Source organism: Zingiber officinale, chromosome 4B, assembly GCF_018446385.1.
Source record: "Zingiber officinale cultivar Zhangliang chromosome 4B, Zo_v1.1, whole genome shotgun sequence".
Classification (NCBI taxonomy): Eukaryota; Viridiplantae; Streptophyta; class Magnoliopsida; order Zingiberales; family Zingiberaceae; genus Zingiber; species Zingiber officinale.
The window spans coordinates 14,265,538-14,280,117 of NC_055993.1; the positions used below are offsets into that span (position 1 = coordinate 14,265,538).

Consider the following 14,580-nt stretch of genomic DNA (forward strand, 5'->3'; position numbering starts at 1 on the left):
CTAATCCGGTGTAAGAAGAAAAATAGGGAGAGAGCAAGAAATAATATGAGAGCAATAAAATATATTGTTCATTGATATTTACCCTAAGGACAATACAATATATAATGTTCAAAAAGTACTTGGTCAATTAACTAATTAATAAATAACAAAATTATTCTAAGAATAATTCTGATAATAATTATAACAGAATTATTAGAATAATCCAAATACTAATATGATTTGATTTGGTAATTTGATCCGGTCAATTTTGATAATTCTGTTTTATCTCTTTTACCCCCGACAAACTCAACGGGAGATTTCTGACGTTGAGTTTGCTTGCTAACTTGTTGAAATGTTGTCTGGATAGTGGCTTAGTAAAGATGTCAGTGATTTGATCTTCAGCAGAAATATAAGAGACGGATAACTACTGAGTTGTCACACGTTCACGAAATGAAAATCAAATTTCACATGTTTTGTACGAGCATGAAAGATTGGATTTGCTGTAAGATATGTTGCTCCAATATTATCGCACCAAATTTTTGGTGCAATATTTGATGCAAGATGAAGTTCAGAGAGAAGTGATTGAAGCCAAATAATTTCTGACGTTGTATTTGCTATAGCTTTATATTCTGCCTCAGTGCTTGAACGAGATACCGTAGGTTGCTTTTTCGAATTCCATGAGATAAGATTTCGTCCAATAAATATTGCATATCCACTAGTAGAGTGTCTATTTTCAGGAGAACTTGCCCAATCCGCATCACTATATGCATGTAAATTAAGAGACGATTGGCGATATAAAAGAAAACTATGTAGAATAGTACCTTTGAGATAGCGAAGTATTCTTTTTACATTATCCCAATTTTGTTCAGTTGGAGCATGCATGAATTGACAAGCACGATTTATCGCAAAAGTAATATCAGGGTGTGTGATAGTGACATATTGTAAGGCCCCAACAATACTTCAATAAATCTGTGGATCAGATAGAGCAGGAGAGGATGAAGTTGGAGAGTTGTTTATAGCAATTGGTGTAGAGACCGGACGTGCTCCATCCATTTTGGCTCTTTGAAGAAGTCTAGTAATGTATTTGCTTTGAGAGCGAAGATAGTTATCCTCATGTGGAATAAGCTCAATACCAAGAAAAAAACGAGCAATACCCAAATCTCGAGTAGGAAATTCTTGATTGAGAAGACTTAATAAAGTTGTGATACTCTTGTGATCATTACCGGTTATCAGAATGACATCCACATAAATAAGAAAATATATCATATTTTCATCATTATATTTGTGAAATAAAGACGAGTCGGTCTTTGATCCAGAAAATTCTTGAGCTTGTAACCAATTAGATAGTCAATGAAACCATGCACGAGGAGCTTGTCGAAGACCATATAAGGATTTCTTGAGTTGACAAACATGAGATGGAAATTATGGATGAATGAACCCAGGTGGTTGCTCCATAAATATAGTTTCCTCAAGATGACCATGGAGAAATGTATTTGAAATGTCCAATTGTCGTACAAGCCAATTAGAACTAACAACTATTGATAATAATAGTCTTACAGATGTAATTTTGATGACTGAGCTAAAGGTGTCATTAAAGTTAATACCTGGTTGTTGACTAAATCCTTTACTACAAGTCGAGCTTTGTATCTTTCAAGAGAACCATCAGCTTGATGCTTAAGATGGAATACTCATTTAGATCCCATAACATTCATTGAGGGAGTGCGCGGAACTAGAGTTCATGTTCATTGCGAAGAAGTGCATCAAATTTTGTACCCATTGCACTACGCCAGTTTAGATCTTTGTTTGCTTGTGTAAAACAAGTTGGTTCAATAGATTTTGAAGAGGTCACTAGAGCTCGTGGAAGAGGATATCGAGTTGCATTTGGTGGGCAATGCTCATAAATATCACTAATGGGAAGCATACGACGAGGAACATTATCATCTGAATCACTTGTTGATGACGATGAGGAAGTAGGCTGACATGGTGATGTAGATGACAGACTTGCATTATCCGAGGATCCAGAACCAGAGAGCATATTATCTTCGATCAGCGAGGCTTCTAAGATTAGAGCAGCAACCTGAGGTGATTCTGATGATATAGGAGAGTTATAAGAGAGCTCCGAAGCAGGACTTAGGATGCCATCACTTTTGATAATATCAGGTGGCATTAAGAGGGTGTCACTTGTATCTGGTGGAGAGATTGAAGAAGCTACCGAAAATGGGAATAGAGACTCATCAAAAGTAACATGTCATGAAATATAAATTCATCCTATTGGTATATGCAAGTAACGATAATCATGGTGCAAATTGCTATAACCAAGAAAAACACATTGTAGTGAACGAGAGTCAAGTTTGTGTTTAGAATAGGGGTGTAACCATGGATAACATGCGCAACCAAAAATTCGAAGGAAAGTGTAATCAGGGGTTTGATTATAAAGTTTTTCAAAAGGACATTTATGATTGAGCAATGGAGTAGGAAGTCGATTTATGAGATATACTGCAGTGCTAACAGCTTCATCCCAAAATTTGCGTGGAACCGATGCATGATGAAGAAGAGCTAAGGCAGTTTCAACTATATGTCTATGTTTTCTCTTAGCAAAGTCATTTTGTTCTGGAGTGTGAAGACAAGAAACTCAATGAACAATTCCACAAGAGACAAGATGACGATGGAGAACTTGATATTCGCCTCCCCAATCAGAATGAAAAGAGAGTATTTTATGATTAAAAGATCGTTCAACTTGAATTTGAAAATTACAGAATATATCAAATAAATAAGATTTCCTTCTCACAGGATAAAGCTAAGTATATTTACTAAAATGATCAATGAATGTAACATAATATTGGAAACCTTGATTAGACAAAATAGGTGCAGAGCCCCAAACATCAGAATGGATTATTTCAAGTGGAAAAGTAGAAATATGATCAAATGAAGAGAAAGATAGCTTATGACTTTTAGATTCCATGCAGGCCCTACATGAATGAGATGGAGAGGAGGTAATAGAAGTAGGCAAACCATACCTATTGATGATTGATTGAACAATACGAAGGGAAGGATGACCAAGTCAAGCATGCCAAGCTGGTTTATCTGTGCGTTCACCAACAAAAGCTTTGATTGAAGAACTCTGAAGATAATAGAGGCCATTTTTGATTATCCCATAAAACACAATAGCATTTGTTCCTCTATCTTTTATAAGATAATGATTATGATGAAACTCAAAAATGATATTTTTATAAAGACAAAACTGACGTTTAGAAAGTAAATTTTTAGTGATAGATGGAACATGAAAGACATTGCGCATGTGAAAAGTTCGATTAGATAAATGAACATATGTGTTTCCAAGATTAGCAATTTGCAAACCTGAACCATCGCCTACTTGCACCGTATCTGAGCCATAATATGGCATTACATCTGTAAGGATATTATAATATAATGTGACATGATGAGTTGCTCCAGTGTCAATATACCAATCAGTAGATGAAAACTCTGAGGTTTTTCCACAAGTAGGTACAGACGAAAGAACTTTAGGATATACTTGTGAAATAGATGGTTGTCTTGAGGCTGTAGAACCACCAATGAAATTTGAGTCAAATGGATTAGGACATTGAATACTAAAATGTCCAATTCCAAGATAAATTTAACATTTACCCGAGACCAATCAAGTCTTTTAGGGCATATATTTCCAGTATGACCAACGATGTGACAAATTTGACATCGATATGAACTTTACTTTTGACCTCTTTGATGCCGTCGAGTATTTGACATCTAAAGTAAAAAAAAAAAACTTGTCCGGCGATAGTGGAGAAAAACCACGGAGACGAAAAAAAATAGAGATTAAGGAAGAGGAAAGAGAAGCAAAAGGGTTGGCAGCGGAAGAAAATAAATATTTTTTGTTTGTTATGAAAAATAGAGAAGAATAAGAAAATTAAAACACGTAGGAGAAAAAAAGAGGCTTGAGAGAAAAATTTAAAATTCGTCGTTTATAGGATCTCCGTCTCAAGAAATTGGGGGAAGATAAAAAAAAAAAAAAAAAAAAAGGATGACTATGATACCATGTAAGAAGAAGAATAGGGAGAGAGCAACAATAATATGAGAGCAATAAAATATATTGTTCATTGATATTTGCTCTAAGGACAATACAATATATAATGTTCAAAAAGTACTTGGTCAATTAACTAATTAATAAATAACAGAATTATTCTAAGAATAATTCTGATAATAATTATAACAGAATTATTAGAATAATCCAAATACTAATATGATTTAATTTGATAATTTAATGATCCAGTCAATTTTGATAATTCTATTTTGTCTCTTTTATCCGACACTAACACTTTCTGTATTATAGGATAGTACCAAATCTTCATTTGGTCCACATCAGAATCATGTTTTCATAGCCTTCGGATAAGATTTAATTAATATATATGTTCTTTCATAAAATAAAGGAGGAGAAGTGAATTCATGGAGGACTTTTTCATTGAACAACTCATGACGAGTTTTTCTTCCGTGCAGTTTCCTCTTTTTCATCGAACCAGTACTCTTCCTTTCTTTAAACAATTTAAAATTATCAACACCAAAAGAATTACAATTTAAACTACATTTATTTAACTAAATACATGCAGTTCTAAACATTAATAAAGAAAACTTCATACTGCAGACTGAGTATTTATTTTCCGTTATCATCTTGCTTAATTCTAGGGCACGATCAGTACTGTAAGCTTGAATTCGAATTTATGGTGTTTTTTCCCATCTAACAAGAGTGCCCAAAGATATGATAATTCAAGAAAGACTTAAAGCTAGATCGAACTTATCCATACCAAAAAAAATATAAACAAAAGCAACTTTTGTCTGAGCCAAAGCAGTGGGACATCAACCCAATGAACAGCCTCCATATACATCCAGGAAATGACAGATGTGGTTAATAGTCAATAAATGTGAGGTCATCAGTGTGGTGAAATGGATGAGGACGGAGGAGATTGGGAGCGAGTTGGCTTCTCTACGTGGATCCTGCTGCATGCACGCACGCACGCACGCATGGCAGTGGATAACGCCGGCGACGTCGAGTCGATGGAGGTGGATGAGGATGGCTGAGATAGTGAGATGATCGGATGTGCTTCCATTGAATGCGGCGAAATCCACACGCGGCGGACGGCGGCGAGTAGGACACTGGGACGCGACCAGATTAAAGCGGCTGCCGGGGCGGCCCGACGTAAACTGATTACCACAAAGTCTTCAATTCAATGCTCGGGTTCGTTATGTGCAGCATCATGGAGATTGACCTCAACTTGAAACGTCAAAAGAAAATTTCAAAAAAAAAACATAAAAAAAAACTCATATGATAACGTGGTAAAACCTATAAATTAGGTTAATAAGATATAATTATCTAAAATGGACCTAAGATAAGATATGAACCTCTTTTTGGACATGCTTAACGTACTGAAGAGAAGAGTATATATAATGTCATTAATACTCACAAACCTTAAAATTTTCGTTATGGAAATGTTTAGTAAAATAAGTTAAATGAAAAGGGAGAGCTTTTTCTATGAAACAATGGTTTAATTTTTACCTTGAGATATAAAAAATAGTCTAATGAAGCTATTTACTAAAATAGATTGATTGAGAGTTTGTGAGAATTACAAAAGTGGAAGATCTGATCAAACTATTTATTGAAATTATCATGGTATTCAAAAGGTGACAAAAGGTAACTCGTTCATTCCAAGTACCCCCTCATCTCCGGCATCACAACGAGATAAAAAAAAGTAAATTATCATGGTGACCTTGCGATCGACTTCTCTAGCTGGGAGAGATTTTAAGCATCAACATAATTTAAAAAAAAATTAAAAAAATTTAGAAAATTAACCTAGTCAAATTGTTTTAAAACAACAGCTTACTAGGTAATTTTAGCAAAAAAAAAAAAAAAAAAGTTAATGAAGCAATACAAATTCAATTTCTTTTGCATTTCTATCACCCATGTTTACCTACTAAAAAAATAAGTTTTTGGAGACGAATTTTATGACTAATTTTTTAAAAACAAAATTGCCACAAAATCAATTTACGATGAATTCTGTGACAAAAAATTTTTTGTTACAAATTAGGCGTCACCAAATTCTACGATGAAAACATGTAAGCTTGTCGTAGAATTTGCGATGAATTTTATTTTCATCACAAATTTCGTTGCACATTTGCAATGAAAATAAAAAAATAGTATTCATCACTAAATTAGGTTTGCAACGAATCCCCATTACGTCCCAGTTTTGGCTACGAATATTATTTTTGTCGCATATTTACAACAAATACGGATTTGTCGCTAATATGGTAAGTTGCCAAATTTGTGACGAAACCACAGATTCATCGCCAAATCTGCGACGAAATAGATTCGTCGCATATTTGCGATACACAATAAATTTACGATTAGTTGGCTGCGAAAATAATTCGTTGCCAACTTCATTCCAAAACATTAAAATTTTGGCCAAAACCTAGTTATTTTTCCATTTTATCATGTTAATACAATACATAAACCATTTCCAAACCTGTTTATATAACACATCCTATTTAATATATACATCTAACTCATCCTATTTCACAACTTCTACAATCATACAAGTAAAAAATCATCAAAATAAAACCAAATAAACAATATTCATACAAACAAACATCTTACTTATCAAATCCATAGAAACAAACATTTTACATATCAAATTCATATCAAATCCATACAAACAAGTCAATAGGTTACATATTAAATCCATACGAGTCAATAAGTTACATCACCAAATCATTTTCTTCTCCATAACAAACACTTTTTTCTTCATCCAGTATTCTTCTTTTCCTACATCAAAACAAACAAACAAAAAACATCATTTTTATAAAAGAAAGAAAATCCTATAAACTAACACAAAACAAATTAACGGTATTAATAAAAAAATATATAAAAATAAAAAGTTCACAAATAAATAATTAATATTTAAAAATACTAATTTTGAGACAAATAACATTCATACACAAATAATGTCATAAAGAACTATCACCACCATCATCATCACCAAAACAAGGAGAAATCTGACTTGGAGCGGAGCTCAACTGAAGATGTCATATTATGAAGTCTTGTTGTTGTTGCAAATCACTAATTTCATGATCTCTTTGCAACATTTCTTGATCCCTTTGTAATATTATCCCCTTTAAATGACTAACATCTTAAGTCAAACTATTTATTTGGGCCTTTACTGTTGGTGGGGTGGAAGAAGATGTACCAGTAACTCTATAGGTTTTGCTCAAATAACTCGTTCTCAATATCCTTTTCCCTTTCACTTTCACACTTGCCTCCAACCATAAACTCATATTATTACCAACAAAGGGCTCAAATTCCTTAGTATTATCACTAGCTTGTGAGCATCTCTGTGTTAGCTCTAGCTCATCATATTTATCATGTATTGTCATTAGAAAAATTATAATAAAATTACAATAACAATATTTTAAAGAGAGACCAGGTACATAACGAGTAGAATCTAAGTTATAAATTAAGAACAAATAAAGATTAATCCAAACTTTATTGCTTTAGCTCTATTTCCATTCCAAGTTTTGTCCTTTTTTTTCTAAATGTGTGGGTGAAATTATCTATGAATGTAGGCTCCTTCCCCATTTTCTTGGTCTAAAAAATACTATTAAAAATAATAAAATAGATTAAAAAATTAGTGAGGAAGTTAAAAAATTACCAATCTACCTGTATGACATCTAGATTAATAGAGTCTCCCGCATACGTAGCAGACGAGTCTTCAGAATTATAAGTTTGGTTTGTTCTATTTGATGACTCCTTTGTTTGCTCTCATTAATTGCCCAAACATTAGAGATCGTAGCTCAATGTTCATCGGTGATGCAGGATGACTTTTTCTCCCTAGTCTTAGTATGATTTAGTACACATCGAATGTGATCGCCACATATTTTTCTTAAATATTATTTTTATTTCTACTTCTTCACTTGGGTCCCAATTGAATGCTCGCTAAAATGGAAAAAATAATTGATTACATATTTACTTAATTTCATATATAAATTGAAGGGGATATACCTGTAAGTACCCCGTGATAGTTTTGATATACTCAACCAAGTTAAGTTAGGTCATGTTATTTTTTATCCTTATGTCTAAGTGTTCATGAGCTTAAGAACACAAGAAGTCAAGTGAAAGATGCAGCTAGCGAGAAGGATGGTACGAGAAAGGAGCCGACGGGCTCGGTGCATCCGAGGGACGAAGTGCTACGAAAGATTACACCATGGATGAGAAGGATGTGTATGACGTTCGAAGGATGAGAAATCTGGAAGGAAGTCTGCTCGAGGAGAATGTCATAATTGGATTCAGGTGAGCTCAACTCTGGTTAGTTGGATCATCACCCACATGAAGAGATCAACTAAGGAGCTGATCTACCTTATGGAAGGCATCTTCGATGGCTTGGAAGACACCTTCGATGAACAGTGTCGAATGTACCTTCTAGCCTGTTGGAGGCACCTTCCCTAGTCGTTAACTAAAGATAAAACTTTATCTTTGGCAGATAAAGTTTTCCACTTGCAAGTGCCTTAGATCCTATTGAAGGCGTCTTTCAACTACGATAGAGTTTTCCATCGGCTATAAAAAGACCCCTGGAGTTAGGAAATAATCAACAACTCTTATATGCATTTCCTAGCATATTTCTGAACGTTCAATGAGTGTAAGAGGCTTCTCCGTCTTCCATGAAGGACACTTTATAGTGCTTTCTTTTGTCTTAGATTAACAACCGCCTAGGTTGTAACTAAGTAATTCTTCTGCCTCTTTTATTTTATTAGTTGTTCAATTAATTTATTATAATTATGCTACTAATTTGAGTTGAAAGATCGAGAAATAGTTATTTTTATTTTACAGGAAATTCACCCCTCTCTTACTGGCTGCACCGGGACCAACAATACCTTAAACACCTTCCACTAGAGCTTTTTGATTGATGCCAGAGTGCTTGTATATGTAATTGAAGCACTTCCCTAATGGTTATTCATGATTCAATTAATATCATTAATAACTTGTACATAATTTGAAATTTTATCATTACAAACAAATAATGTTAAATAATTAAGTTAGTTGAAAAAATAAAATATTTTATAGTACGTATAAATCTTCAAGCAGGACTATCAACTCTCGAGCGTCTATAAACTCAGTAGTTGAGTTTCTGGCCGAATGAAGGACATGCGTGGGAGACTATACTAGCGAAGGTACTGGCGATGATGAATGCAAAGGTGCTGGTAAAGATGCATGGGACGATCTTGCACTTGAGGGGGGTCATAGGTCCAATGCTCGATGATGAAGTTGACTGGCCAAGAGAAGTCTATCTGTGCCCACCATGTCAATATTGTCAACCAAAATTGTTAAGATAAAGTAAATAAATTTAATGCATAATGAAGAATATGAAAAAACTTACTATATTTGTGAACATATCAGAGAGTGTGCAACAAATAGAGACATGCCACATGTAATGACCTATAGGAAAAAATATAGTGCATTTAATGAGATAATATATACATAACTAATTAAGTTATGAGTTTTGTAAATTTATAGATTAAAATTGAATTTCCTCATAAATAAAAACATTATCGTATATGAAAATAGGTTGTAATATTAAGATTTAAAAATTTACTCAGCATCAAATATCAAAATACTCATTTTCAGTCTCATCTCCTCATCATCCTCCTCACCATCATGATCATCATCGTCATCATTATCATTATCATTATCATCATCATCATCATCATCATCATCATCATCATCTGATTCATCATCATTTTTATGATTTTTACTTGCATCCACATTTATCACTACTCCACTAGGATCTCATAACGTTGGAATAATATATTCCTCGATCTGAAATGTATTCACAACTTTCTCTTGTTGATATGCAATGTCTTCACAATGTTCCTCAATTTTTCGTGCTTTTGTTTTACAAATATCCCGCCAATCAATCTTATTATGTTTCAAACTAGGATATGAAGAATAGAATACTTGAATCACTTATTGTGCAAACACAAATGATTCATATCTCTTATACAATCTCTTATGATTTATTTCAATCAAATTCTAACATGGATATACCTTCATCCCTCTGACAGGGTCAAACCAACGACATATAAATAAGATAACTCATATTTCTAGTCCAGGATATTTTACATCTATAATTTCATCCAACAAACTATAAAAATTATTGTTTGCACCTCTATCATTGGATAACTAAACACAAGCCCTACCATTCATTGTAGTCTTCCCCGTTCCATATTCTTGAGTATAAAAATTATATCCATTTATGAAATATGCTGGCCAAGTGTTTACCAATGCTTTTTGACCCCATGATAGATGAATTAACAAATTGTTTAAGGTGAGTTTGATTATCATGAACCTAATGTCAAATATGCTAATTGTGAAAAATCTGCATATGTGTAAACCAAATTTAAATTGTCTACTTACATATGATTTAAACCATTGTACAATTTTTTCTTTACACAAGCGATCAAACTCTTGTGCCGACAATTTAGAATATAAGTTTTAAAAAATACTAAGATAAAAAAATTATAACACAAATAATTTATGACATAACAAATAAATAAAATAAAAAATATATATTAACTCATAATATGACGATACTTCTGGACAATGTGGTAAAATATATGTCTGGGTTGCTCATTATTCTTGACTAGTTAAATATCTCTGTATACATTGTCCACTTGGTTGACCAAGGTACTTAAAAATTAAGAATGAGTTTAAATTTGGATCAATAAGACCCTCATCATTTTTTCCCGCTCTTCACCTTTGGCTTTGAATGTGAGACAAAATAATATGATGTAAAAGTTGTTACTTTCTTCACAATGTATGTATTAACAATAGAGGCTTCAACTCATGCCTTATTTTTTACTTTTTTTTTCAAATGATATAAGAATTTGATGGTAATAAAATAAATTATATTAGATATTAATATATAATAAAATTAGTCAATTTTTAAAATAGCAGATTGTCGAAGTATAGAAGATGAAAATTTTACCGTTCAAATGGATACATTCATCGAAAATGGGCAGGTTCTCCAACTTTGACCTCATATAGCAAGTGAACCAAACACTACAAGAAAAAAGCTAATAGACAACGCTTTTAAAGCGTTGTCTATGTGCCTAAAAAAGCGTTGTTAAAAACACTATTGTTAAAAGTCTGCTCAACGACAACACTTTTAAAGCGTTGTCGTTTATAGCGAAGACAACGCTTTTGCAACGCTTTAAAAGCGTTGTCGGTTTTTGCAAAGATAACGTTTTTGTAACGCATTTAAAGCGTTGTTTTTAGTAGAAAAGATAACGCTTTTGCAACGCTTTAAAAGCATTGTCATGTTTTGCAAAGACAACACTATTACAACGCTTTAAAAGCGTTGTTGTTTTTTACAAAAACAACACTTTTTGCATCACTTTAAAAGCGTTGTCGTTTTAAAGAAAAAAATAAAAAAATATTTTAAAATCATTATTTTTATATTTACGAAACTATTATTTTTCTTTTACCATGTCCAGATTCGAATTTTACATATAATCAGCTCAGCTACTGATTTCAAACTCATACCAAAATAATAGAATTCTGACATTGAAGTAATATTAGTATTTACATGAGAAGCTAGTAAATATCAAAATTAACACTAATTCTGTTTCAAAGTAGATAGTGATATTCACATTTAAAACAAAAGAGCACAAAATAACTAGCCGACCTCAAAGCCAACAATCTGATTACTTCTACTGGCTACACTAAAAAATTATTATTGGCTTGAGAACGGGACAAAACAGTATAGTAATTACTAGCACAATACTGAAGAAGTAGCTTGTCTTTCTCAATCTATTACAGGAATAAGCAATTGGATTTTGTCTAGGATCTTTGTGAGCTTTGAACAGATTGAACAGTTGGTCTGAAATATAAAAAAAAATTACAGTCAATAGTTGAACCAAAAAATTACTTCTACTAGCTATTTTCTATAAATGAACCAAAACTCATTACTCAGAAATGAAATGCTTGTAGAAAGAAAGAAAGAAAGCTTGTAGAAATGCAACGTTTCTTCAAACTGCAGAAAGAAAGCTTGCAGAAAGAAAGCTTGGCTTGCAGAAAGGCAACGTTTCTTCAAACTGCATTCTAAAATGCATGCAGTTTCTAATATGCATTCTAAAATTCATGCAGTTTCTAAACTGCATTCTTCAAACTGCGTAGTTTGTAATATGCAGAGAAAGCTTGCAATTTCTCCATTCTAAAATTCATATAGTATTTCTCTATTCTAAAATGCATACAGTAGTTGCAGAAAGAAAACTAAAATGAAACATTCTTTAGAATATGAGTTTAACCAATAGTGGAAAATTGCCAACTTCCTAAAGAAAGCTTGTAGAATTTTTAGTTTAACATGCTTGATAGACTTAAAGCTTGCCAAAATCTTGCATAAAGCTTGCAAAAATCTTGCATAAAGCTTGCAGAAAGCTTGCAGAATATTTGCAAAGAGAGCTTGCAGAATAGACTTAATATTGTGCCATTCATCACAATGTCGATGACCGAACCCATAATGACTTAGCATGAATTAAGGGCAACAAACTGAAGACAAGAAAGTACTCCAATATATCTGAGCTACAGCTTAATTGTTGCCCTTGTAATTTTTTAACTACTGCTGATGTGGCTTGAGCGAAGTAGGGAAAAAATGATCTAGAGTTTAAGAACTGGAGCATCTCCACCTAAGTGACTAGTCACCAATGATAATTAGATTGAGTATAAAACAGAACTTATCCATATTAGAGTGCCATTGTGTTGATTAGAACTGGAGCATCTACATCCAAGCGACTAGCCACTAGGATTGATAAGAAGCCACTAATAAGCAGCAGTGAAAATTAATAAGCTGGAGAAGCTATTGCTCACAAATCAAATATATTTTACTAGGAAGTCAAAAGGATACCACTAACTAGAGCATTTTAAATAAAAAGTAATACTGAAGACTCTCACTGCAAGATAAAGAAAAAGTAATTATAAACTATGTCCAGCGAAGTGTAGTAGGGGTTTAGACAAATAAAAGTATTCCTAAATGAACTTTCACAAATAGATTTTAGTCCAGCGAAGTGTATAACAGCATCAAACATGCAGAAACAAACAAAATGATGTCATGCAACGTTAAAAAAGATATCCAAACAAAATCAGAAGCAGACAGTTAAATGACATCAAAATAATAAGCAATAAAGGTCTAAATCACAGTGTATTAGGCTTGGCAGCCTCAGCATGCAACGCCAAACAAACATCAGTATGCAACACCAAACAAAGGTCTAAATCACAGTGTATTAAAGAACCATAAATAACTATTCAAACAAATAATAAGAACCTTCAGCATGCAACGGCAAACAAACATCCACACAATTAGCAGGATTTGGTCACTCGCATTAACTAAACCATTCAGTTTCTTGAAGCAATATCTAGTGTTATAGTATAATTTAATATTTTATTTACTGGCAATTACATCTCATGGGAGCACATCTCTTTTAAAAAGCAGTTGAACATTATACTAAAACTAGAAATAAAGATATATACTAAATTAACACCTTTAGCAATTTTGAGCTAGAAGATGAATCTGAGATATGTAACCCCTATGGTCAATTTATATAATTCAGTTAATGAATTATAAGAAATGTATTGATTGACCAAGAAGACTCTTTATCACAGATTAAACTGAGAATAACAAACAAGGGTAGATTGCATCTCATAGCTAAAAATGGATTCCAAAGAAGCAAAAAGTTGCTTCTTGCTAAAGATAATGAACTTACATAAACTTTAGCTAAAACAAGGTAATGAACTTACATAAATTTGAACGCACCTACTCATAAATATGATCTTGTATACATTCTGCCAACTCTGATCACACCTCATCAATTTCTTCTCGAGAATACTCTACTTGTGTGAACTGTGAACATTAATGAGAAAAAAAAAATCAACATTGACTTTGCAAATTTTAAATAGTTTATTTCAAATAATTTGAGACATAAGCAAGTAAACATTACTATAGATCGTAGTGAATCTCTTTCGATAATTTCAACTTCTTCAACAATTTGTCTCATAAATCGCATCACATAGTAACCACATTGTTTGGCATCTTGTTGTCGAGGAGCCTATGGTAATTAGAGACAAATTATTAATTATAAACATACTCATTAAAATATATGTTATATATAATTACACATACCTTTACTATTACCCACATAGCCTTTTTTCTACCTTTTCTTCCCTTATTTGAATTAAACAATCTTAAGGCCCTTCATACGTTAATGATTTTTTTATATATGAGTTTTGTATTAACATAAATGCTTAATAAAAAAGGAATATGAACTCACATTTCTACTATATATTTCCAATCCTCATCATGAATGCGGTGCCTTAGAGAATCCAACAAATAAATAACTTCATTGTAAGGGTCAATGACAGTGAGAATCCAATGGAAAATATGCAACAAATACATAATTAGTGCATATAATTCAATAAATTATCAAAAGACAACAATTGAAAGTGATGTTTTAATTCTTACTTACCCGATATTACATGGCACCAATACTAGTTGA

At 32.7% G+C, this 14,580-nt stretch overlaps 1 long non-coding RNA gene across 1 annotated transcript; it reads right to left on the reverse strand.

The window, feature by feature from the left end:
* Positions 1 to 13,886: 13,886 nt before the first annotated feature.
* On the reverse strand, positions 13,887 to 14,243 carry LOC121977416. Its single transcript, XR_006110810.1, has 3 exons — positions 14,208 to 14,243; positions 14,026 to 14,133; positions 13,887 to 13,928 (listed from the first exon to the last, which is right to left on the reverse strand). It is a non-coding gene; the product is annotated as an uncharacterized LOC121977416 (long non-coding RNA).
* Between the last annotated feature and the right edge of the window lie 337 nt (positions 14,244 to 14,580).